We start from the raw sequence: 27,340 nt of genomic DNA on the forward strand, positions 1-27,340 counted from the left end.
ACATGGCAGTATTTCAGTGTAAACTTCCAAGACAACCTTATATGAATCGCAGCTCATTTCTGAGTATTTAAACCTTACCAGGAATGGTTCATGGTTTATGTGGCTTGTCTCATTCCTCACTGCAATCACAGGGTAGATGCTATCATAGAGCCATTTTAAAAACAAGAATCTAAAGCCCAGAGGCCAAGGTTGGAGGGTAAAAAGCAAAAGACCAAGCCTCAAGATGCAACACTCCTGCCCAGCATAACACTGAAATTTACGTACTCAAATGTTTTCAGTTCATTCCACTGAACTTCGTCCTTGGACAGCTTCCCTCAGGTGCCTTTGCTTGTATTTATGATCAAACCTGCTGGCACATCAGAATCACCTGGACAGTCTTAAAAAATATTTTTTGGCTTCACCCCTAGAGATTCTGATTTAATTGGTCTGGTTAGGGACTTGGCATCAGTATTTTAAAAACTCAGCCTAGGTTGAGGACCTGTGGAGGTGGGACATACATTTCTTTCTTCTTGGTGAGAATCGATGCTCTGCAAAGTAAGTGTCCTGATCCTCATCTTCTGGGCTTACTGTCACCTCAGGACATGACATAATCCTTCCCCCTCCTCTCTCCCCCTCCTTCCCACCCCAGAAACAGATGATTGGGCTAAGACAACTGAAGCTGCTTTCCTCTTAGGTCTTCCTCTTTGGTAAGCTTTGCCAAGAGCTAGGAATGATTTTCTTAGAAGCACCTTTTACCTGGCTGGAATTCATTTGGGAGGACCCATGGAAAGAGAAGGGGAAAGCTGCTTGTTACAAATCACAAAGCATCCATCACAATCCTCCTTTGCCTCTTCACCACCCTACTTCTCAGTCCTGTCCTTAAACACACTGGGGATTGGGCTGATTGTAGAATGGCTTATTCTGCTGCTTCGTAGTCTGCCCTTGTTTTTGGCGTGCTCATTATAGTTGACATTCTTGTAACTTCTCACCTTTCCAGCTATATGTTTTAGCCACAAATCCAGGTTAACACAAAAGTTTCATTTACCCTCAATTACCCTCTCTTTACATTAATTTTTAATCAAACTTGAACACTTCCCTGGTTATCTACTGCTGTGTAACTAACCACCTTTTTATGTCAACTTAGTGACATAAAACACCACCATTTCATGATACTCTCAGATTCAGGGGTCAGAGACTTGGACAGGGATGGCTTACCTTGGACACGGTGTAGGGGCCTCAGCCGAGCAGGCTCAGGCAGCTGTAGGTGACTTGAATGGCAGTGGGTGGGAATCACCTGGAAGCTGCTTCCCTCAGATCTCCGGTGTCTGGGCTGCAATGACGTGAAGGCTGGGACTGTCACTGGTGCCATACACGTGGGCTCTCCATGTGGCCTGGGCTTCATCACATCTTCTCAGCTTTGCCTTATTTGGCAGCTCAGGGCTCAGAGAGCAAATGTTCTTTGACATTCAGTGGCTTTGCAGCCCTGATGGTCACTTGGTGTCACTCTGCTGAACTCTATTGATTGAAGCATACACAGTCCTACCTGCTTAGAGTCCAGAGGAGGAGACCAACACCCTACAAATGTTTTTAGACTCAAGAATAAAATCTGTCTTTATGTCTCTTTTGAAGTACATAATGACTACTTTTTATATATATATATGTGTGTGTGTGTGTTTTATTGAATTATAGTCAGTTTACAATGTTGTGTCAATTTCTGGTGTACAGCATAATGCTTCAGTCATACATGAACATACCTATATTCATTTCCATATTCTTTTTCACCATAAGTTACTACAAAATATTGAATATAAAGTTCCCTGTGCTATAGAGTATAAATTTGTTTATCTATATTATATATATTGTTGGTATCTGCAGTCTTAAACTGTCAGTTTATCCCTTTCCACCCCCTTTCCCCCACCCCTGGTAACCATAAATTTGTTTTCTATGTCTGTGAGTCTGTTTCTGTTTTGTAAACAAGTTCGTTTGTCTTTTTTTTTTTTTTTTTTTTTTAGATTCCACATGTAAGTGATATCATATGGTACTTTACTTTCTCTTTCTGGCTTACTTCACTTAGAATGACAATCTCTAGGTTCCATGTTGCTGCAGATGGCATTATTTTATTCTTTTTTATGGCTGAGTGGTAGTCCATGGCTTCCTTATCCAGTCATCTGTCGATGGACATTTAAGTTGTTTCCATGTCTTGGCTATTGTAAATAGTGCTGCTGTGAACATTGGAGTGCATATATCTTTTCAAATTAAGGTTCCCTCTGGGTATATGCCCACGAGTAGGATTGCTGGATCATATGGTAAGTCTGTTTTTAGTCTTTTAAGGAATCTGTGTACTGTTTTCCATAACAGCTGTACCAAACTAATTTCCACCAGCAGTGTGGGAGGGCTCCCTTTTCTCCACATCCCTCTCCAGCATTTATCATCCATGGACTTTTGAATGATGGCTATTCTGACTGGTGTGAGGTGATACCTCATTGTAGTTTTGATTTGCATTTCTCTGATAATTAGTGATATTGAGCAATTTTTCACGTGCCTATTGGCCATTTGTATGCTTTCATCGGAGAATTTCTTGTTTAGATCTTATGCCCATTTTTTGTATTGGGTTGTTTGATTTTTTCTTATTAAGTTGTATAAGCCTGTCTTAATAAGAACTGTTTAAATGTTTGTTGAACTAGTACAGCTGATGTCTTACAGTATAATAATTTTTATGTGTATTGAAAGATAATAGAACTGAATTCTTTAAAGTGCACTTTACTTAGGAAGCAGATTGTCTAAGTGAACTCACTCAAGTGATCAGAGCAGAGTACTTAGAAGATATCTGCACTATATTCTAAATCATGAACTCTTTATTCATAAATGTATAGTATTGGTTATAAATGGGATCTGAGTAAAAATAATAGTGCAAATCAAGCTAATCATTCTATCTAGAAAATAACCCAAAGCTAAGGTTTTATGGCATTGTTACTTACCAGTCTTTGATGAAGAGAGCAAAGTTCTGGGGTTTTGGATCATTTTTTAGTTTTCATTTTATTTCTGTGGAACAAGTTACAGTTACAGGGCATCTCAATAATCTTTTCAGGAAGCCTTGCTCCAGGGTTTAATAATGGAAAGTCCCAGATTTGTATCAGTACATTGGATTAAAGTTAATCACTCAGTGAATTTTTTTCCAGATCTATTTCTTATTTATTTGCACTGATGTAGGTAATTAGTTGGCTCTCTACCAGTTCTTTACTAAGTTTAGTTTGAGCTTTGTTTCAGCATTGTGATAAAATTGCCGCCGCCCCCCCCCCCCCCAAATGCCCAAATCCTAATCCCCGGAACCTGTGAATATGTTACTTTGCATAATAAGAGACTTTGCAGGTGTGATTAAATTACAGCTATTGGGATGGGGAGATTAGCCTGGATTTTCAGCGAGAGTGCAACATAATCACGAGAGGGCATAAGAGGCAGGCAGGAGGTCAGATGAGTAGTAGTAGTAAACAGAAGCAAGAGGTTGGAGTGATGTGAAGAGGTCATGAGCCAAAGAATGCAGGTGGCCACTAGAAATTGACAAGGGCAAGAAAATAGATTCTCCTGTTCCAGAAGGAACCAGCCCTATCAACACCGTGGCTTTAGCCCAGTGAGACTTGATTTTGGGTCTCTGACCTCTAGAATGACAAGATAATAAATTTGTGGTGTTTTAAACCATCAAATTTATGGCAATTTGTTATAGCAGCAATAGGAGACTAATAAAAACATTCAAGATAGTACAGCTATACCTTCCATTAGACTGGTCTGAATATTGGTGTTAATATTTGATTCTTACACCATCTACTTTATCCCTATAAAAATATAATCTGTTATTGGTTTAGATTTCTTTGATGATTGGAGAAAACATTGTATCTGTCCATCTCTGAGAAAGCTTTGAAGTAAAAATTCAGAATTAAAAATCAGATAAATGGGGACCATTCATTTTACCCAAGGATGTTTTGTTTTAATCAAAGGCAAATTTCCTTCGTGAGTCCTAATTCTTGAGCCACACTAGAACATTTCCAAAGGAAGTCAACTTAGAAAATTGCAGTTTGCTTCCAAATTTTGGGAGTACATCTATCACATGAAGAAATCAAGTGAGGAAGTAAGTGATAAATGAATAGGAGATAAAATAAGAATTAGAAAATTTAGGAAATAAAAGCAATTTTTTTTGAGTACAAAGAACTCTAAGATAGGCTTGGCATTACTAGCCTTTGTGTTTTGCATGTATTTCCCAGTAGTGTTCAAATGTATTCAGTTGTAAAAATTTAAGATAAATGATGTGAAGGTGCCTGGATTAGTGTCTGGCACATGATAGGTGTATAAGAAACACTAGCTGAGTGTGAATGGAGTGGGTGGTGGCAGTTGCAGGCCAGCAGACTGTTTACTGGAAGGTGATGAATGTTGTCCCCAGTGCAGAGCTGAGAGGCACCAGCTTTTCCTGTTCCTCTTCAGTAGACGAGAGTGGGGAAAGGGCCCCTTTCATCTGGCCCTGTGCCAGGGCTGTAAGCTGTTAATATTAGCCACCATCCATAAGTAACGCGTGTTGATGCTGACACACTTTTAGGCCATCACGTTTCCCTGATGTCAGAGAATCTATGAACATGAAATGAGTTTTTAAGTACTTAGCATGTGTTTTACTTCAGAGTTCTCTTAACAGTGAGATAACGAGTGGTTCCTTTAGGAGACTGTTGTTGGTCATGTCCCTCTTGCCGGTGGAGAATTAGTTAAAACGTTTGTCACTAATACCTCAGTGAGAAAGCCTCTCTCAAAATCATGGGGTGCGTGTTGTAAGCTGACCTACTGTCCCTGAATGTAAACACAAGCTGTTCCAGAATTCAGCCGGTTAACTAGATGGCTAAGAAGCCGTGAGTCAGGAGTGGGGAATTTATCATGAAGTCATGTTTGTACATTTGCACTTTACATAAGACTGAAGACATTGCACAACCCAGCTGGAGAGTCCCTGATCTGAGGGCATGTTGGTGGCTCCATAGACCTCTGGTCTCAACTTTCCTACGCTTCTGCTAAGGAAGGAGACAAGCACTGATCCCTTCCCCTGCCTACCACGTCAGCAAAGACTGTCTTGACCTGGAATCAGAGATTTTGCTTAACTGAATTTTGTGCCATTGAAAAATAGAACATGGATAATATCTTGAATTCACTATTTGAACAGAAAGAAATATGCCCAGTAGCAGTAACAGTCTTTCTAACTTCAATTCAGTATGTGACCCCAAGATGCAGGAAGAACTCTTAAGATTCCTTTCAGACCTAAAAGTATGTAATTTTCTATGTTAAGCTAGTTTCTGACATAGTATTATTACTTTTTTAAAGCAGTGGTTTCCAGCTGGGGATGTTCTGCCTCCTTAGGGACATTTGGCAGTGTCTGGGGACACTTCGGTTGTCACAACTAATGGTGCGGTGCTGTCGGCATCTCGTAAGTTGCTATGGACTGTTGATGTCCCCCCTTCAAATTCATATGTTCACATACCTTATTCATTCACATACCTAATGTGATGATACTTGGAGATGGGGTCTTTGGGAGGTAATTAGGTCATGAACTCCTGTGACGAAGTTTCTTTTCTTGTAAAAAGAGGAAGGGAGCTCGTTCTTAATCTTATGTGAAGATCTGAGAAGATAGCCTTCTCTAAACGAGGAAGAGGGCCTTCACCAAAAACTCAATCACGTTGGCCCCAGGTTGTGGTCTTCCAGCCCCCAGAGCTATGAGAAATAGGTATGTGGTGTTTCAGCCACCCCATGTAGGGCATCTTGTTAGAGCAGCCTGAACTAAGACATGACCAGAGCCCAGAGATGCTGTAGTAACCATCCTCCAATGCACAGGATAGCTCCCCACTGCCAAGAATGCCCAGTCCCCAAATGACAATAGTGCTGAAGCTGAGAAACCCACGAGTGAGAGCGGGCAGGAGAGGCGGGAGTGGGTTAGGGAGTTGTGGGTTAGTGGGTTATGAGTAAAAGCTAGCAGTTGTATTTCCTGGGAACATTTTGCTGGTTGCCTAGTTGCAATTTTGCAATATTGATTATTACTTAAGAGGAAGCAAAGCATACTCCCACTGAGTGGGAGAGACAGACATGAACTTTCTGAATTATGAGGTTCCTCTGCCAAGGACACTCAATTTGTGCATTACACAAATAGAAGACATTTTAATTTATCCATTCTCTTGGTTTTTTTTTTTTTCCTGAAAGGAGCATTCATAAGAAATTCCAGTTGCCTTAAGCACAGCAGAATAACTTTCTGCTGGGAACTCCTTACCATACCAGGAAATAATTAATTCTCAAAGGAAGGAAAGTCTTGCATACCCTTCTGTTGGAGGCTAAGGTCCATACACAGAAGGCCAGGGCCTACAAGCACTTGATATTCAAAAGTATAGGCAAGCAGCTTGGGTGCCACCTAGGAGCTTGTTAGCAGTGCAGAATCTCAGGCCCAGCCCTGAATCAGAATCTGCACGGTAACAAGGTGGGGGTGGGAGTGGGGGTAGGTTGCTCTGCATGTTCAAGATCAAGAAGCCCTGCTAGATGATCTTCATTCTATAGTAATAAAGCCTTAACATTTGAGCCAGTGAATAACATGCATTTTACTCTTTTCAAAATACGTGGGCATTTGTCTGACCAATTACCTTGTATTGGACAGTGTAACTGGTCACCTTTTGAACTTCGGTAGTCTCATTTCTGGAAAAGAGGGAGTGATGATGAGAGGGGTCTCTTAAGTTCTTTTCCACTTCTAACATTTGCAGGAAATATAATTATTTTTCTCCAGTGTAAACATCATTTATAGCTGCCTGAGTTGCCCTGGTGAAGGTAAACTTACGAAAAAGAGGGTCTCTGGCCATTCATGCACATATGCATAGACCCATGTCAGTGAGTAGTTACTGAGTTTTATGCAAAACATTCCACCTCCAATCTGGAAACTGAGCCTCCTGAAGTCAGGGTGTGCCTCTTGGTTGGCACTCGGACCTGTTGTTGGCAGGAGCATTCCTTGCATGCCTGGTCACCTGAACACCGTGTATAAATGAACCTGTCACCGAGCACCAGCCTTGTGTGCATGAGCAGGCTCTGCCCGGGTGTGCCAGGTAGGCCCCAGTGCAATGCCTACTTGCTCCTGGTCACCCTACTTGAGTCCCACAGCAGAGGTCACCCCGCTGCCTTTTTCCAGCCAGTACTACTTGAAAATAAGAAAGCCTAGGTGTGGGAAGACCTTTCGGCACAACTCAAAAGATGGAAAGTATCTGCAATCTAGCTTCTTTTAAGAGCAAAGTGATTTGGGGAGATAGCACTTTTGCTTTTTTTGTTTTGCACAACTCACAAGGCTGCAAGATCACTGGCGCTAGCCCAGTCACCTCCACTGCCACACCTCTGAGGCAGAGGAGGGACCTCCAAGTTATTTTTCCTCTGGAAAAGTTGGAATAATTACAGTAGAAAATTAAGATTTATTTTTACTATAAACCAGAGCATAGAAAAAATAATTTATTATTGTCTAGGTAGTGTAAACTGCTCTGTGATCTAGAGTTAGAAACAATGTCAGAATTCTTCATTTCCCGAATCGAATTAGAACTGGGCCCATCTGCCAACCACTGGATGAGCAAAACATCCAGTGTGATTTCCTTTCTCCAGGTTGTTTAAGAGCTGAGAGGGCTTGAGCCTCGCTTTTCTGGCAGGTGAGGAGGTGGGAGGCCTGGGATGGCACCCAGACTGGGACTGCTGCACACCTGGTAGTGTTCCTCCTGCTGGTCTCTGCTCACACACGTTTTGGCTGGTCTTGCAGCCCCACCCATGTGCAGTTTCCTGCTCGGGCCGGTGGGATTCTCCACAGACGGATTAGCCCACTCCCACTGTCCCATCGGGAAGAGGTTAGATCTTAGAAATAGCAAAGACTAGCTCTTTCAGTGCCCAAGAAAGTTTGCTTGTCTTTCATTCCTTGACACATCCCAGTCTGCCTTCTATCGTAATGGTAAAAATTATAAAGTGATTATTAATACTTAGTGCATTTTTAAACACTGTAGGAGGATTTGCATACAGAGTATGAAAGTATATACACCAATGCAACAGGCCATTGAAAATGGTTACCTCCAGAGAGTGGTTTGGAGAGATGAAACTCTCATTTTATGTTTTATGCATTCTTTTACTCTAAATGTCTTACAGTAGCAGAAACTACTTTTGCAGACATAATTAATATGTGGCTTTTTACATTAGACATATATTGTGTCTATGATCTGAAATAAATAATGAATATGAATAATTTTTTATTGCATAATATTACCAATCCTACCACTGTTGTGTAATGAACATACTAACAACCCTTTCTAATTGTGTATCATTTATTGTATCAAAGGTGTCTCTCCTTGGTCTCTGTGTGAAAATTGTCTCCCTTTTAATTGACCCTCTCAGCTAGGTGATCTGTTATCATTAGGCTCCAGAGAGCAAAGAACTATTGACTAATTTCATGGGGGCTGTTGGAAAAGAGAGATACAGGAGTTAGGTAGGACCTCTCAGAAAACACCGTTTAAGTTCATTTCCTGGGCCACCTCCAGCACACGAACCTGTGTCCTTTCAGAAATGTTCCTTCTTCTATTAGTGGTTTTGAACCAAGGGTGATTCCCAGTCTCCACAGCCCCCAAAGGCACTTGACGATATCTGGAGACATTTTTTGTTTTCATACCTGGAGGTGGGGCTGCTACTGTCATCTATCAGGTAGAGGCCAGGGATGCTGCTCAGCATCCTACGTGCACAGGACGGCCCTTCCCACAAGGACGACTTGTCCCAAAATGTCAATAGTGCCATGGGTGAGAAACCCCTCCACATCAAGACAAAAAGGGCATTTTTTAAAACTAGTGAGAAAACCCTGCCTGCCTTGAAAAGTTAGCTTCTGCCATTCATAACTATCTTTTCCAAGCTTTTTTGAGGTATAATTTATAAATACAATGGTAAGATATTTATAGTGTACAACATTAGGATTTGATATATGTATATATTGTGAAAGGACTGCCCCTGAATTAATTAATATATCCATCACCTTTTTGGAGGGGGTGGTGAGAATGTTTAAGTTCTACTGTCTTAGTAAATTTCAGTTAGACCATACTGAATTACCACCTTTGGTCATCATGTTATACATTAGATCCTCAGACCTTATTCATCTTTTTTTTTTTTAACTTCTTACTTTTATTTTTTATTGAAGTATACTTGATTTACAATGTTAGTTTCAGGTCTGCAACAAAGTGATTCAGTCATACATATACAAACATATATATATATACACACATATTTTCATATTCTTTTCCATTATAGCTTATTACAAAAAGTTGACTATAGTTCCCCGTGCTATACAGTAAGTCCTTGTTGTTTATTTTATATATAATAGTGTATATCTGTTAATCCCAAACTGCTAATTTATCCTCTCCCCCCTTCCACCTTTGGTAACCATAGTTTGTTTTCTATGTCTATGAGTCTTTCTGGTTTGTAAATAAAATTTGTATCATTTTTAGATTCCATATATAACTGATAGCATATAATATTTGTCTCTAGCTGACTTACTTCACTTAGTATGATAAGTGAATAAGTGATAAGATCTAGGTCCATCTATGTTGCTCCAAATGGCATTATTTCATTCTTTTTATGGCTGAGTAATATTCCACTGTGTATGTGTGTGTGTGTGTGTGTGTGTGTGTGTGTGTGTATACACACACCACATCTTTTTTTCGGCCTTTTTAAAAACTTTATTATGTATGTATTTTACAATATCATATTTTTAAAATTGAAGTATAGTTGATGTAGAGTATTATATGTTACAGTTATACAATATAGCGATTCACAATTTTTAAAGGTTATACTCCATTTATAGTTACTATAAAATACTGGCTGTATTCCCCATGTTGTACAATACATCCTTGTAGATTATTGTATACCCAATAGTTTGTACTTATTCATCTTCTAGCTGAAAATTTGTACCTTGCTGCCAACTCTCCTTATTTCCCCCATTCCCCATCCACTGGCAATGACTTTTCTACTCGTTTCTTTTCTTTTTTTTAAAGATTCAACATGTAAGTGATATCATGCCCCACACAGTACTGAGAGTTGCTAGTATTTGTCTTTCTCTGTCTGGCTTGAATTTAGCATAATGCCCTCCAGGTTCATCCATATTGTTGCAAATGACAGGATTTCCTTCTTTTTTTCAAGGCTGAATAATAGTCCATTGTATAGATACACCATATTTTCTTGATTCATTCATTTCAATGAACACAGGTTGTTTCCACACCTGGGCTGTTGTGATCAGTGCTGCAATGAACAAGGGAGTACAGATACCTCTTCAAGATAACGGTTACATAACCAGAAGTGGTATTACTGCATCATCTAGTCATTCTGTTTTTAATTACTTGAAGAACCTCATACTATTTTCCTTAGTGGCTGTACCAGTTTACATTCCCAAAAACAGCATATAAGGGTTCCCTTTTCTCTACTACATCCTTGCCAGCATTTTTTTATATCTTTTTGATTTTAACTGTCCTAACAGGTGTGAGGTCATAATTTCATCGTGGTTTTAATTTGCATTCCCTGATAATTTGTGATGTTGAGCATCTTTTCATGTACATTTTGGCCATTTATATGTTGTCTTCCAAGAAACATCTATTCAGGTCCTTTCTCCATTTTTTAATTGAGTTATTTGTTTTTGCTGTTGGGTTGTATGAGTTTCTTGTATAGTTTAGCTACTAAATTTTCACTGGATAGGGGGTTTGCCATTTCATGTTGTTGATTGTTTCCTTTGCTGAGCAGAACTTTTTAATTTGCTGTAGTCCAACTTGTTTATTTTTACTTCTGTTGCCTTTGCTTTTGGTGTCAAGTCCAAAAAATTATTGCTGAGGCCAAAGTCAAGGAGTTTACCACTTACATTTTTAGGAATTTTAAGGTTTCGGATTTTACTTGCAAGTCTTTAATCCATTTTGAGTTGTTTTTTTTGTGTATGGTATAAGATAGGGGTCCAGTTTAATTCTTTTGCTTATGGCTGTCCAGTTTTCCCAATACCATTTATTGAAGAGACTGAGTATTTTTGGATCCCTTGTGAAATGTTTCTTAACCATATATGCAAGGGTTTATTTCTGGGCTCTCTATCCTGTTCTATTCATCTATATGGCTGTTTTTATACCAATATCATAGTGTTTAAATTACAGTAGTTTCATAATATAGTTTTAAATCAGGGAGCATGATGCCTCCATCTTTATATTTCTGTCTCAGACTGCATTGGCTCTCTGGGGTCTTTTGAGGTCCCATACATATTTTAAAGTTGATTTTTTTCTATTTCTGTGAAAAATGCCATTTGAACATTGATAGATATTGCATTGGATCTGTAGATTGCTTTGGGCACTATGGACATATTATCAACATTCCTCCAAATCCATGAGCACAGAAGATCTTTCCATTTATTTATGTCTTCAATTTTTTTTATTAATATCTTAGTTTTCAGTATTCAGATCTTTCACAACCTGCGTTAAATTTATTCCTTAGTTGTTTATTGGGTTTTTTGATACTGTTATAAATGGGACTGCTTTCTCTTTCTGATAATTCATTGTTAGTAAATAGAAACACAACTGATCTATGAATATTGATTTTACATCCTGCAGCTTTACTGAATTTGTTTATTAGTTCTACCTTTTTTTTCTGGTACAGTCTTTTCAATTTTCTATAGGGAATTATGTCATCTGCAAATAGAGACAGTTTTATTTCATCCTTTCTGATTTGGATGGCTTTTATTCATTTATTTATTTTTACCTGATTGCTCTGGCTAGGACTTCCAGTAATATGTCGAACAAAAACAACAAGAGTGGGCAGGCTTCCTTGTCTTGTTCCAGGTCTTAGAGGAAAAGTTTCAGCTTTTTACCTTAGAGCAGGTGGGCTAATCTGGGCTGCAAGAGCCAGAATGAGCCTAGTACCCATTTTTGTATGCAGAGCTAGGCCTCAAATGTACCTCAATTTTTATTTATTCTCCTTAAACCTGAAATAAATTTTAGTTTTTAAGCTAGAAAAAAACCAAACAAACTACAAGTGATAATTAGCTGTGGGTTTGCCATATATGGCCTTTATCATGTTGAGGGACATTCCCTCTCTAGCAAGATTCTTCAGAGAATTTTATCAAAAGATGTTGAATTTTGTGAAATGCTTTTCCCATGTTTATTGAGATAGTCATATGACTTTATTTCTCCATTTCTTTTTAATGTGGTATATCATGATAATTGATTTGTGCATGTAGAACCAACCATCCTTGCATTTCTGGAATAAATTCCACTTGATTAGGGTATATGATCCTTTTAATGTATTGTTGAATTCAGTTTGTTAATCTCTTGTTAATTCTTTTTGCATCTTTGTTTATCGAAGATGTTGGCCTGTAATTTTCTTTTTTTGTAATGTCTGTCTGCCTTTGGTATGAGGGTAATACCAGCCTCACAAAATGAGTTTGGAAGTGTTCTCTCCTCTCCTATTTTTTTTTTTTTTGGATTAGTTTCAAAATGATTGATATTATTCTTCTTTAAATGTTTGGTAGAATTCACCTGTGAAACCATCTGGTCCTTTTATTTGTTGGAAGGTTTCTGATTACTGATTCAATCTCCTTACTTGCAATTAGCCTGTTCAGATTTTCTATTTCTTCATGATTCAGTATTGGTGGTTTGTATGTTTCGAAGAATCTATCCATTTCTTACAGATTGTCCAGTTTGTTGGCATATAATTATTCATAGAATTCTCTTATGTTTCTTTGTATTTCTGTGGTATCTGTTGTAATGTCCCCTATTTTGTTTCTAGTTTTATTTATTTGAGTCCTGTCTTTTTTCTTGGTTAGTCTGGCTAAAGATTTGGGAATTTTGTCTACCCTTTCAAGGACCCAGCTCTTTAGTTTCATTGATCTTTTCTATTGTCTTTTTATTCTCTATTTCTGCTACTTCCACTCTGATCTTTGTATTTCTTTTCTTCTATTGACTTTGGGCTTAGTTTGTTCTTCTTTTTGTAGTTCCTTATGTCATAAAGTTAGGTTGCTTGAAATCTTTCTTATTTCTTAATTGAGACATTTATCACTATGAACTTTCTCTTAGAACTACTTTTGCTACATAGCAAAAGTTTGGTATGTTGTGTTTTCTATTTTCATTTGTTTCAAGATATTTTTATTGCACTTTAATTTCTTCTTTGACCCATTGATCATTTAGAGTTGTAGTGTTTAATTTCCAAATATTTATGAATTTTCCAATTTTCTTCTTGCAATTGACTTTTAGTTTCTTACCATTGTGGATGGAAAAATGCTTGATATGATTTCAGTCTCCTTAAATTGATTAGGATTGGTTTTGTGGCCTCGCGTATGATCTATCCTTGAGAATGTATTATGTGCATTTGAGAAGAATCTGTTCTACTTTTGAATGGAATGTTCCATAAATGTCTGTTAAGTCCATCTTCTCTAACATAGTTTGAGTTCATTTTCTTATTGATTTTCTGTCTATGTGATCTATGTATTGTTGAAAGTGGTATATTGAAGTTTCCTACTATTATTGTATTGCTATTTATTTCTCCCTTCAGATAAGTTAATATTTACTTTAAATATTTAGGTGTTCCTATGTTGGGTGCATATATATTTATTAATGTTATATCCTCCAGATGAATTGACCTCTTTATCATTATATAATGACCTTCTTTATCTCTTGTTACAGTTTTTGGTTTCAAGTCTATTTTGTCTGATATAAGTATAGCTACCCCTTCTTTCTTTCAGCTTCTGCTTACATGGGATATATTTTCCCATCCTATCATTTTTGACCTATGTGTGTTCTTAAAGCTAAAATGAGTCTCTGGTACACAACATATAGTTGGGTCTTGTTTATGTATCCACTGTGTCACTCTATGTCTTTTGATTAGAGAATTTAGTTTATTTCTATTTAAAGTAATTATTAACAGGTATGGACTTAATATTATTGCCATTTTGTCAATTGTTTTCTGGTTTTGTAAATCCTTGTTGCTTCATTTCTTGTTCTCTTCCTTTGTGATGTGATGATTTTCTGTGATGATATGCTTATGTTCCTTTCTCTTTATCATTCGTGTATCTACTGTAGGTTTTGCGTTGTTGTTACCATGAGGCTTACATGAAACATGTTATATCTGTAATAGTCTACTTTAAGCTGATAGCAACTTAACTTTAGATGCACACAAAAGCTCTAGTTTTTAACCCTCCCCACATTTTGTGTTTGGATATTACAATTTACATATTTTTACTATGTGTATCCATTAACAAATTATTGTAATTATAGTTATTTTAAATGTCTTTTAATCTTTGTACTAGAGTTAAAAGTGATTTACCTACCACCTTTACAACATTAAAGTATTCTTAATTTAATTATATACTTACTTGTATCATGAGTTTTATACTGTCACAGGTTTTCATTTTACTAATTAGCATCCCTGTATTTCATCTTGAAGAATCCTTCTAACTTTTCTGCAAGGCTGATCTGGTGGCGATGAACTCCTTTAGCTTGTGCTTTACTGGCAAACTATTTTTCCTTCAGTTTTGAAAGATAGCTTTGAAGTAGAGTATTCTTGTCAGCAGTTGTATTCTTTCAGGATTTTGACTATATCATTCCACTCTGTTCTGGCTTGCAAAGTTTGCTACAAAAGTCTGCTGATAGGGAATCCTTCGTCTGCTTGGTGGTGTCCCCTAAGTCCCTTAAACTGTCTATATCTTTTTCATTCATTTTTCCTTTTTTTCCTTGATTGAATGAATTCCACTGCCTGGTCTTTAAGTTTGCTGATCCTTTCTTTGGGTTGATCTACTCTGCTGTTAAACCCCTGTATTGAAGTTATCAGTTCAGTTATGATATTTGTCAGGTCTGTGATTTCTCTTTGGTACTTTTAAATATTCTCCCTCTTTGTTGAAATTTTTACTTTGTTTATGCATTGCTCTCCTGACTTTGATGAGCATCTTTATGAGCATTATTTTTAACTCTCTATCAGATTAACTACTTATATCTGTTCATTAAGATCTGTTTCTGGAGACTTATCTTGTTGTTTTATTTTAACACCTTCCTGTTTCTTCATTTTCCTTGACTGTCTGTGTTGGTTTCTGTGCATAAAACGAAGTAGCCGCCTTTCCCAGTTTTGACAGAGTGGTTTCATATAGGAGATGAACCTTATCAATCAGTCCAGCTTGAGATCCTTGTTTTCTTTCAAGACTTTGTGATTGAGCAAGCTGCCCTCTTTGTTCTTAGTGAGTAGTTTAGTTGAGTACCCAGTATTTGAGGGTGTGCCAAGACCTGTCAGTGTCCAAGAAGGGAAGAACACACTTAGTGCCTAGAATGTAGACCCTCAGAGACAAGGAAGTGTATGTAGTTAAGTCCCTTTCAGGGATAAATTGGAGATGGGCGTTTTTTCCCTGCCTCCTATGTACTGAGTCCAGGTGTATAGCTGTGGAGGTGGGGTACCTGTGATTGCTACAATCTTGTTGGAACTGTGAAAGGAAGCCCCACTGGCTACCAGAGCCAGACATACCAGGGACTTGCTCCTTGGGTAGCAGCTGTGAAAGCTGGGGCACAAACATGTGTACAAGCTCCTTCCAGGGAGATACTGGTGACTTGGAGCAGGCCACCAGGAGTCAGGTTTCCCTGGTTTCCAGGGAACATCACAGCTAGCCTCTATATGTGTGCTAAATTAAAAGCCTAAACTTCAGGCGGCAGCTTTCAAAGTATACAGATGGACTTTTCTTGGTGAAAGACTAGGAAATGAGTGAGTTTGCCTGCTCCCTGTATTTTGAGCCCTGGGGGAATAGCCCCATACCAAGCACTTACATGCCCATTAACAACCAGTACTTTGTTTGCTGTAGTCTTGAAGACACAAGTCTCATTGGCTTTAAGAGCTAGATGTGTTGGGGACTTATCCCGCAGTTGAGAGCCTTAAATGTTGGAGCAAACCCTTTGCTCCTCAAGGAGAAGTTAGGAGTTCCCTTCCAATTGTGTGGTGCTGTGCCAAGGGTAGGGTTTATGGCAAGCGTGTATCTCTGCCTTTCCTACCCATTTTGATGTGGGGTATTTTCTCATTTGCCTGATGTATAGGAGTTGTTCACTAGTTTCCAGTTTCTTTCAAAGGTAATTTCTCTTTGTGTAGCCATAGATTCAGTGTGTCCATAGGAAGAGGGGAATTCAGGAGCCTCCTTATTGCCATCTGGTTGACCTCCTTGTTCCTAACTATCTTGGTAGTTGATGTCAAACCTTTAGATATTCATGGATTTTTAACTGAAGCAATTAAGGAGGACTGAAGAATTTGGATCCTCTGTTTAGTATGCTGGCACCATTATAAAACCAGAAAAAAATCAGCCGCCATGAACTTTGCCAACATGTACTCAAAACTGACCTACAAATGTTAAATGCTCACCCAGTATCAGTTGTATCTGGTACCACAGCTTCTAGTAATCAAGGTTAGAAGCAGGACTATTTTTCTTCCTTTCTTATATTATTTGTTTTGTTCTTTTATCACATCTTTCCAAAAAGGGAAAAATAAATTTAACACAAAAACACATAAAACAGTAAAGCATGAACAGAAAAGTATTGCAAAATAATGGCAAAGAAAATATAGAGTGAGAGGTTAACACAAGTGAGGGAGAGGTGAGAATGTAACACAAGCTTGCAGTCTGTAAGAGCATACATCATTGATCTGGTTGTGCCTGGTTTGGCTTTAAGCTTCCCGGTGTTCATAACAAAAAGAGAGTCAATTACAGTTTGATGAGGAGAAAACATGCTGTTTTCCTAGTTCTAATACTAAAAAAAAGCACATGGATCTTTTCTACAGGACTTAAACACAATCCTTACAGTAATTGCCATAATATATCTGGTAAGACTGCTTTTCCTATCACCCCTCAATGAAAACTAAGATCAAAATCTCCCAAATAAAACTCAGTGAAAGTCTTTTTGTGTATGGTCAAAATCGCATGGCTGAAGTACAGAGAGGTTTTGATGGTCAAGCTTGGCCAAAAGAAAAGACTGTAATATATGTATAGGTGATAGAAGAGACAGTGAGCACTTCTGCTATAGAAGTAACATGAAACTCTTCCACATAGTGAGATCCTGGGTGGAGGGGCTCTGTGTGCCTAGGCAGAGAAATGGCAGGTAGCTGCAGTGTGGATGGGTGTGTCGTAGGTGCTCCAGTCACATCTGTAAATACGAACTCTGAGCCACTGGAACAACTCAGGAGAAGAACTGGAAACCTTGTCCCGTAGATCAGATTTTCTCAATGTACTTTCCTTAGCATGCTAACATCATGTGACGAGGTCTGAAAACGGTTCCAGTGTCAAATAAGTTTGGAAAATACTGCATACTAGTTCCATCTCTTGGAAAAATAGGACACACAGTGACGCGTTAGAGACATCTAGTAAAGGGATGCGATTAACTTTTCTTTGCCTAGTGTTTCCCAAACTTACTTGATCATTAAATCCACATGTTATCATTTGGTGTGACTAATATTCTATAAAACAGGCACTGAAAAACATCTTGTAGTTTTGAAGACATTGACTCAATGTGCTGTTAAGGTTAAAATCACTTTAAAAATGTCATTGTGAAGAATGTTCTGGGAAACAAAACATTAGACATTAACTCAAAGTTCTTGCACACACATAGCCAGACTAGGATTTTGGTCAATCTACTTCAAACAGGTATAAAAAAGTGTGGCTTCCTCAAAACCCCCAGAGGCTAATGAAAATTTATATATTGGATGTAGAACATAGAAGATAATCACAAGTCCAGATTTTTTTCTGTACTATAAAATCTGGCAACTTGATTTTTAAATGAATTTTCAAATGCTGTAGTTTGTGACTTTGAGGAAAACATAGGAGTTTATTATCTCAGTGTTCTCATATTTTGTTTTAAACTGAGGTATTCTCATATCTTGTTTTTAAAAGTCCACTGTGCAATTTAGGACTTTTCTTCGGTTTGTACACAAATGTAAGAATAAATTTTGTAAATGGGCTTTGTGCAGAGCATACATTAATTTTCCAGGAAAGGTGAAGTTCTGTCAAGAGCAAAGAACTGTCCTGAATATCCAAGCTGATACAAATGTTCAGTGGGAGCCATTTGATTCATGTCTCACTTGAATCAGGGAGAGAAACCTCCTGAAAGATTGGTCAGTCAAATGGCCAAATTATTCTTAACTCTGGTTATATTAATTTACTAGACAAATGAGGGGCACTTTAGGTAGAACAAGCATGAGTTATCTCTGGTCTAGCCTCAATTTCCTTAACTGTAGAAATTCCTTATTAGTCATTCCTCAACAGATTCCACACTGATATTCCTGCCTTGCTGTCTGAAGATAAAACCACAGTTTAGCACCTGAACTTCAAGGGGCTTTTTAACTGCTTGATGCATGTAGATAAATCAGTGGTTCAACTCCTACTGTATCCTATTGAAGACCAACCGGAAATACGTTTTAAAAAGTTTGAACTTGGGAAGTCTGATGACTTGAGCACAGTTCTTGATTATACTGGTTACTGGCTGTGTGGTGTTAAATAATCTTCTTGAATGCTTCCTTTTCATAAAAGACCCCTTATTGTGTAGTAGTTAGAATCAGTTCTGATAATGGATGTGAAATTGCTGTACAGATAAAGCACTGAACAGATACATGCTGCACTGGGCTCAGGAAAAAAAGCAGCTTTCTGACAGTTCTGGGTCACTTACTCTTTGAGTCATCTTTCCTTAGACCTTGCTGTGTGATAACATCATAGTATAGGTGAAAACATGCTTTTTTCCCCCATGTACAAGCACCTAAGATGCCTAGTTGTAAATAGCATCCTCAAAATGGCTTTATTAATTTTAAGTTGTACACTTAAAGATGTACAACTGACACCGCTTGTGTCATGTCTGACTGACTACAGTAGAGCTATTTTTCTTCTAGGAACCAGGCCGTCAACTTTTTGGGTTATTTGCAAAAACCAGACACATTTGTCAGGACCCTTCTCCAGAAACACATGTGGGGCTGTAAGCAATGTGTTTCCTGGCTCCTGACATGCGCTAAACATCTGGAAAAGGCAGAACTGTAATAAACTCCGCCTTGGCTAGGTTCTTCTGCATTTCTTCGCAAAACCAAGGCAAGGCTGGAGCCCATCAGGCACCACGATCATCAAGTGGAGGTTCTTTTGGGAGTCCAGATGTCTCTGAAGGTGGAAAGGAGGGATGGGGAATGCTGCCAGACCTTCCTGGTCCTCTCCTGCACAGCGGCCAGGGAGAGGGACCGAGAATAACCCTTCACTTCTCTGGATATGATTATAATGGAGAAGTAAATGTTTTCTTCCAGATGCCTCCCTTGCCATCTTAAAATAGATAACCACTGTATTAGTTTCTTATTGATGCTGTTGCAAATTACCACAAATGTAGCGGCTGAAATCGGTATAAATTAACAGAGATCAGAGCCCTAAAATCAACATGTCGGCAGGGCTGCCTTCCTTCTGAAGGCACTAGGAGAGAATTGGGTTCCTGTCCCTTTCCAGCTTCTAGAGTCTGCCTGCATTCCTTGGCCTGTGGCCCTCCATTTTCAAGGCCAACAGAAAATATCTTCAAATCTCCCCTCTTTTTCTTTTTTTCTCTCTCTCTCCTTCTGTCATCATATCTCCTCTGACTCTGACCCTCCTGCCTTCTTCTTATAGGGATTCTTGTGGTTCTTTGGGTCCACCACGGTAATAGAGGTAGCCTTCCCATCTCGAGGTTCTTAACCATAGTAACATCTATGAAGACCCTCTTGCTATCCAGTCTGCGTATTAGAATATGCACATCTTTGCAGGAAGGGCGTTATTTTATCTACCACAACCATCTTGTTTTGATTACTTTTTTTTCCTTCTTTCTTTTTTAAATTGAAATACAGTTTACAATGTTGTGTCAATTTCTGGTATACAGCATAATATTTTAGTCACACATATACAGACATGTATTTGTTTTCATGTTATTTTTCACCATAAGTTACTACAAGATATTGAATAGAGTTCCCTGTGCTATACAGTATAAACTTGTTGTTTATCTATTTTATATATAGTAATTAGTATCTGCAAGTCTTGAACTCCCAATTTATCTTTTCCTACCTCTTTCCCTTCTGGTAACCATAAGTTTGTTTTCTATGTCTGTGAGTCTATTTCTGTTTTGTAAATAAGTTCATTGCTGTCTTTTGTTGGGGGGTGGGGAGTTCCACATATGAGTGATATCATATGGTATTTTTCTTTCTCTTTCTGGCTTACTTCACTTAGAATGACATTCTCCAGGAACATCCATGTTGCTGCAGATGGCATTATTTTATTCCTTTTTTATGGCTGAGTGGTATTCCATTGTATAAATATACCACAGCTTCTTTATTCAGTCCTCTGTCGATGGACATTTAGGTTGTTTCCATGTCTTGCCTATTATAAATAGTGCTGCTATGAACATTGGGGTGCATGTATCTTTTTGAACTAAGGTTCCCTCTGGATATATGCCCATGAATGGGATTGCTGGATCATATGGTAAGTCTGTTTTTAGTCTTTTGAGGAATCTCCATGCTGTTTCCCATAATGGCTGCACCAAACTACATTCATACCAACAGTGTGGGAGGGTTGCCTTTTCTCCACACCCTCTCCAGCATTTATTGTTTGTGGACTTTGAATGATGGCCATTCTGACTGGTGTGAGCTGATACCTCATTGTAGTTTTGATTTGCCTTTCTCTGATAATTAGTGATATTGAGCATTCTTTTCATTTGCCTGTTAGCCATTTGTATGTCTTCGCTGGAGAATTTGTTTAGATCTTCTGTCCATTTTTGGATTGGGTTATTTGTTTTCGTTCTTACTAAGTTGTATGAGCTGTTTACTTATTCTGGAAATTAAGCCCTTGTCAGTCATATCATTTGCAAATATTTTCTCCCATTACATAGGTTGTCTTTTGGTTTTGCTTATGGTTTCCTTTGCCATGCAAAAACTTATAAGTTTAATTAGGTCCCATTTGTTTACTTGTGCTTTTATTTCTATTGCCTGAGTAGACTGCCTTGGGAGACCATTGCTAAGATTCATGTCAGAAAATGTTTTACCTATGTTTTCTTCTAGGAGATTTATAGAGTTGTCTTATGTTTAATTCTTTAAGCCATTTTGAGTTTATTTTTGTGTATGGGGTGAGGGAGTGTTCTAAGCTTGATTTACATGCTGCTGTCCAGTTTTCCCAACACCACTTGCTGAAGAGACTGTCTTTTCTCCATTGTATATTCTTGCCTCCTTTGTCAAAGATTAATTGTAAGTCTGTGGGTTTATTTCTGGGCTCTATTCTGTTCCATTGATCTATGTCTGTTTTTGTGCTAATACCATGCTGTCTTGATTACTGTAGCTCTGCAGTATTGTCTGAAGTCTGAGAGGATTAGTCCTCCAGCTTCATTCTTTTTCTTTACTACTGTTTTGGCAATTTGGTGTCTTTTGTGGTTCCATATAAATTTTAGAATTATTCTAGTTCTGTGAAAAATGTCCTGGGTAATTTGATAGGGATTGCATTAAATCTGTAAATTGCTTTGGGTAGTATGGCCATTTTAACAATATTGATTATTCCAATCCAAGAGCGTGGGATATCAAAGAGTTAGTTACAAGGGAAATTCCATAAGGCTTTCAGCTGATTTCTCTACACAAACTCTACTGGCCAGAAAAGAGTAGCAAAATATATTCAAAGTAGCAAGACTATCCATTAGAATTGAAGGAGAGAGAAAGAATTTCACAGACAAGCAAAAACTAAAAGAATTCAGCACTACTAAACTTAACCTAAAAGAAATATTGATTGCTTTTTAAAATAGTTTCATCCTGTGTAAAATTGGGACAATGACATTCACCTCATGGGGATATAGAGTCAATGAGATGGCCTGGCCTAAGCATCCAGCAAAGCACATGCTTGGTGGCTGTTAGAAGATGTTCTTTTTAAAGTTCTCTTAATTCAGAGATGCCAAGTCTAGATTCTGTACCCACTAATGCCTGTGTGACCCAAACAGGTGCCTTTGCCTCTTTGACCTCACTTTTCTCATCTTTAAGTGTGTAACTTGAGCTTTCTCATCAGCCTGTGAGTAATGACTCAAGTTGTGATATGACCTCACCTATAAAAGAACGCACTTATAATCTGCCCACAGTCTCATCTACTTATTTATAGGGGTTTTAAGGCTGTGTTTTGCATGTAAGCACACATCAACTCTCCCAAGTCTTTCTACTCTGGGCCCTTTTGGTTTACTCAGGTCCAGAAAGGAAAGCAGGTAATCTGTAGGATAGGAAATAGAAGATATAAGACACTATGATTGGGAATATTAGAGGGGCCAAAGAGAAAAGAATTTAATTAATAGCACAAATAATTTTAAGTTAGCAGTGTCACAAGAGAATGATCATGAAAAAAATGTCCCAGCCTCTGGAAAGGCAGATTGAAACCATTATTCATAGTTGTCATCCCTTCATCTTAAGGCTACTTCTCTGCTGAGCCAATCTCTCTCCTGTAAATGCTGCCAAGTTTAATTTGCCAACATTTCATCTAAAAGCACTTATGGATAGCATATTTCTCTTCAACATTTTTTCCTACATCACTGCGTTTACTGACTGTATCTTTATAAGGATAATTTATATCCTGCCTTAAAACAATTTGAGACAGCTTACATGAAAACTGGAAAAAAAAAAGTGATGATACCAAGAGGGAAATGACAGACGAAGCGGGGAGAGAAGTAAAGCAGAAGCACAAACAACTTTGCCTGAAATAAAGGCGGAGGGAAGCTGTCACACTGAGTACAAAACTGAATTCTGTGCTTCCTGGCAGCACAAAGAGGTAAATGAAATAGTTTATTCAGCAGTTGGCCTGAAGAGACAAATCTTTGTTTCTGAGTCTAAACTCTGACTTAGTTCTGCATCGCATGGGCATTGAACAAAATAATTGACAATGGAAAAGGCCCTTAACAGACGTTTTGACCAATGAGGTTACCTTATAATAGTAATGATGTGATGGTAGTCATGTTTTGGACAGAAAAATCTTTCTCCTGTTGCTCAGGTTTCCATGAAAACAGATGAGGGCTTCTAACCTCTTGCCTTACTCCTTATTGTCCTCATAGTAGAAAGGCTGGGTTGGTGACAGCCTCTACACACACTCACACATTCTCAGTAGCTTCAAAATTCAAACGGATAAAAAGGTGCTCTTTATTTTTCCTTGGGTCCTTTAAGTTGTCCGCCAGAATCTGTTTCTTCTTTTTTCCATAGAAACAGAATTGTTGCTGGGCAGATGGTTGCAGCCAGCTGTGAGCATGTGACTAAATTCAAGGGTAGAGAAGGTGGACAGAAGTGGTATGTACAACTTCTGACTTAGGCTCTAAAAGACCCTTGGCCTGGACAAGTCCCTTCCTTCCCTTTCTCCTGGTTGGCAAAGGCATTGGCTGGAGCATATTGAGGATGGAAGAGTTGTCCCACCAGCCTGGGTGGCGCTGTGGAGCAGAGTCCACTTATATGAGACAGAAGTCTATTTTTGAAACAATGCATTGATTGGTCTCTATTACACCGGGTTGGCCTTTACCCTAACTAATACAGACCCCAGAACAATCAGCGCTAAGAGTTCTTTAACACTTTCCAGCACGTGTCAGTGACTGCTGAGTGCTTTGCGTGTATTATCTCACTTGGTTCTCATAAAGAGCCTATGAGGTAGGGTCATCTTCTTTACAGAGGAGAGAACAAGGGCACAGAAAGGTTAAGCCCTTCATCTCACGCACCTGGCAAAGGAGCAGAGCCAGCGTTCAATCCATGTACCTGCCCTGAATCTTAAACATCGTGGTGTATCGCCTTTTACAAGGTAGACTTGACTTGGAGCAGAGACATAAAGTCAGGGTTTCAGAGCTATTTCCATGGAGAGTCAGGATCCTGTAACTTGAGGCCGGAAAAGGTTTGTCCTGTTCCCCCTGGTCAAATAACAGTTGTTTCTGGTCAGAGCAGGGAGGCTGTCAAAAGAGGAAGGATGAAAATTTTACTTAAAAGGGCAAGCAGAACACATCAGGGTAAGTGCTGGAGACTATTCTCCGAGGGTCACTTGTGTCTCTACACGTGTTGCAGGCAGAGGCAGTGACTGCCTCTTTTGTTTTGGACAATCTTTTCAAGGATGTTTGTACAGTGAACAGCCCAGCCTTAGAAGGTAGTGAGAGTGCCTCCCTTCAGAGCAAAGGGTCAGGAGTGGGTACCGCCATCATGAAAGATTTGCGTTCCCTAAGTTCAGGGTTCCTTTCCTGTAACTGCATGTGAAGATGTTGCCTTGCCTTGTGGGGAACCAACACAGTGCTGATGCTCTGGCTGCTGTTACTGTAATAAACTGCCCTTTGCCTCTGAGCCAAGAGTTGTATGTCTCTGCCAGTATCCACGGAACTGCACCTGGCTAACCTGGTAGCTTGAATGTAGGGTAGAATCTCAGACCATTCAGTTGTTGACAATAAGGAAAAATTTTCTAAAAGTGCAATGAATCGCTCAATATTCAAAGAAAACTGGTCTGGATTTTCTACATGTCAGTTGATTCAATGAGGAGGAAAGGAAGTGTCTTTAAAAACAATGGAAATGGACACTCTTGAAAATAGACGTTCATTTCATCAGAATTCACGTTACCCTAGTTCAGATTTCAGTCTTGGTTCTAAATCTCTATGCCAAATTAGATTTTAGTATCCTAAAATGTCAACAGGTAGGTCGTTTAAAAATTTTTGAAGATACAGCATGATGGGGAAATTGAGTTGAGGATAAATTTATAAATACTACACATGCATTAGGATGTCCAGCTTTATCTGAATGGAGTGTATTACACGGGTAAAACTAGGAAGCCACATTGTACAATACTATTAACGAAACTTTATACAGACCACTGCAGTACACAAGGCCCCTTTTCTACTGCAGAGCGCAATCGGAGACAGAGTATCGTATTTTGCATTTGGTTGTCATGCCTCTTTTGTCTTCCTTGATCTGTGACAGTGTCTCAGTCTGTTTCTCTTGATGTTAACATTTTAAAGAATACTCCCAGGAGTCTTGTGGAATCTCTCTCAATTTGCATTTCTTGGTCATTTTCTCACAACTTGACTGGGGTTCTGTGTTTCTGAGAATCCCACAGAGCAGAAGGGTGCTCAGCATAGCACCCCAGCAGGGGGAACACCGTGACTTAGCCCTGATGTCAAGCTGGATCACCTGGTTAGAGCAGTGCTTGCCAGATTTCTATGATGTAGTTTCTTCTCTTTCTGTACTCTCTGCTTTGGAAGCAAGTGGCTGAGTTTAACCCACACTCAAGGGGAGGAGTATTAAGTTCCATATACATAGGGACTCTTCTGTAAGAAAGACTTACCCCTTCTTTCCCATTTATTTATTTATTCAATCACTTAGGTGTACCAGGATGGACTCATGGATGTATTTTTCTTTGGGTTGTCATCTGATGCTATTATTTTGTTGTTCAGTTGTTCCAGTTTGGCCACTGGGAGCTGCTTTTACGTAAACTATTGACTCCTCCAACACTTCAGTGAGGCAGGTATGACTATTACTCTGATTTTGTAGAAACAGAAACTCAAGCTCAGAGAAAGTAGGAAACCTCCCCAACGATCCCCATCGTGTGTGTGTTGAAGCCAGCAGCCTGACTCCAGGGTCTGTGCGCGTAGCTTTGCTGTGCTGCTCTTACAGGGAAAGGAGGCTCCACAAATGTCAGTCAGAGAAGGTGTCGTTCTGTCACCCCTTTGCCGAGGTGAGACAGCAGATTTCGAGGGGATTCATCGTAAGAGGAACAGCTGCAGAATGAAGAAGCTTCCAAAGGGACAGCATGTAGAGAAAGAACCACACATGGTGCTCAGAAGTAAGCCTGCTGCCAGGTGGGAGGCGGGGAGAGTAGCTCACAAAGGAAAGAGAAGGGATCCTAGGATGCGGGACAGCTCGAATCATGGAAGCTAACAGAAGGAAGAAGTTCGCTGAGGGTGCAGTCGGTTCGGGTGCAGGGTCACGGAGAATCAGCTAGAAAGGATGTTAAGTGAACTTCAACAAAGCAGTGTAATAGAAGGGAGGAAAACAAAAGGTTTCAGGAGGTGAAAAATATTTCGGAGAAGGGAGGCAAGTAAATAATTCAGTGAGAAAAGTAATTTTTTTCCGGGATAGAGGACGACCTGTACACAGGGACGCCTACAGGAGAGAAGAGACTCTGGAAAAGGGAAGCAGAAGCTGAGTGTGTGAGGACTGGAAAGGAAGGGTGTTAATCTCGGAGGCAGGGGGACTTCCCTTCCTCACACTGGAGGCTGGCCTGAGAGACAGGATAGTGGTGTGTGGAGGTAAAGGTACAGACACTTAGGACACACTATGGGGTTTCGATGGCCTGACTGTATTAGAACTAGAAGCCTGGTCATCTGTGGACACTGGGGAAAAAAACAGAGACTCCCCAGTCTTGTGAGTAGCTAACATCCCTGGGTCAGTGTTTGACAGGCTTGGTGACAAGGTGGCAAGTTGACGTCATTTATGCTGATAGAAGTCATTTGACTGACTGAAAGCAGAGATCAGAAATAATGATTATCTGGATTTTTACTTGACTCTTTCAGATCAAATAATTAAAGACTAAGTATGATGCTGACTTGCTATGTTTCTATTGAGTTGTTGAGAAAGCTATCTAGTGATTATTAAGAATAAATGTAAAATTAATGTAAAACATCACCACCAGAATGAGAACTTTCTCAGGAGTTTTTCTTCAAATAATTCTAACTGCACAATTCCTGGTGAGTGTTTGATACTTATGAATTGAACACCAACGGCTTCATATGTCATTTATATTTGTTAGAGACGTAAGTCAGGGCAATAACTTTTCTAGTCTAAACATGAAATACAACATTGGTTATTTTAAAATTTTTTCATAAATATTCTTAAAATGTTATCTATTAAAGTGGATTTTGGATTTTAACCACGCCACTACATCTATAACACTGATAATACAAGGTTTAAAACAACAGTCCACTTCAGAAGCACTTTAATCTAGGAAGTTATGTGGAGTCTATTTTTTATATTCAGGTAAAGGCCAAAATATCCAGGGGCAGAACACTGTAAGAAGTTTATGAATTACTGGCTTAACCTGCCCTTAAATTTTGTGACTGCCTTCATTTAACATAATTATAATACTATGCCATAAATATCTATTTGGACCAGAGAGAAGAATTTGCATTAAAACATATTATTCATACTTGGTGATCATTTTATTACCACATATATTATTGTATACAATTTTGTTTGATAAGTAAGGATATTATAAATCATATTTTAAACAAAAATGTATGTGTGGCGTATGTAAGCAGTAACATCTTGAAGGACAGAACACCCATGAGAACATTTACCTAAA

General features: G+C 38.8%; 1 long non-coding RNA gene across 1 annotated transcript in view; it reads left to right on the plus strand.

Annotated features, from left to right (window-relative positions):
* Positions 1 to 27,340, plus strand: part of LOC116154001 (uncharacterized) — a 100,439-nt gene that overhangs the window by 61,282 nt on the left and 11,817 nt on the right. The window lies entirely within an intron of this gene.

This window comes from Camelus dromedarius, chromosome 7, assembly GCF_036321535.1.
Source record: "Camelus dromedarius isolate mCamDro1 chromosome 7, mCamDro1.pat, whole genome shotgun sequence".
Lineage (NCBI taxonomy): Eukaryota > Metazoa > Chordata > Mammalia > Artiodactyla > Camelidae > Camelus > Camelus dromedarius.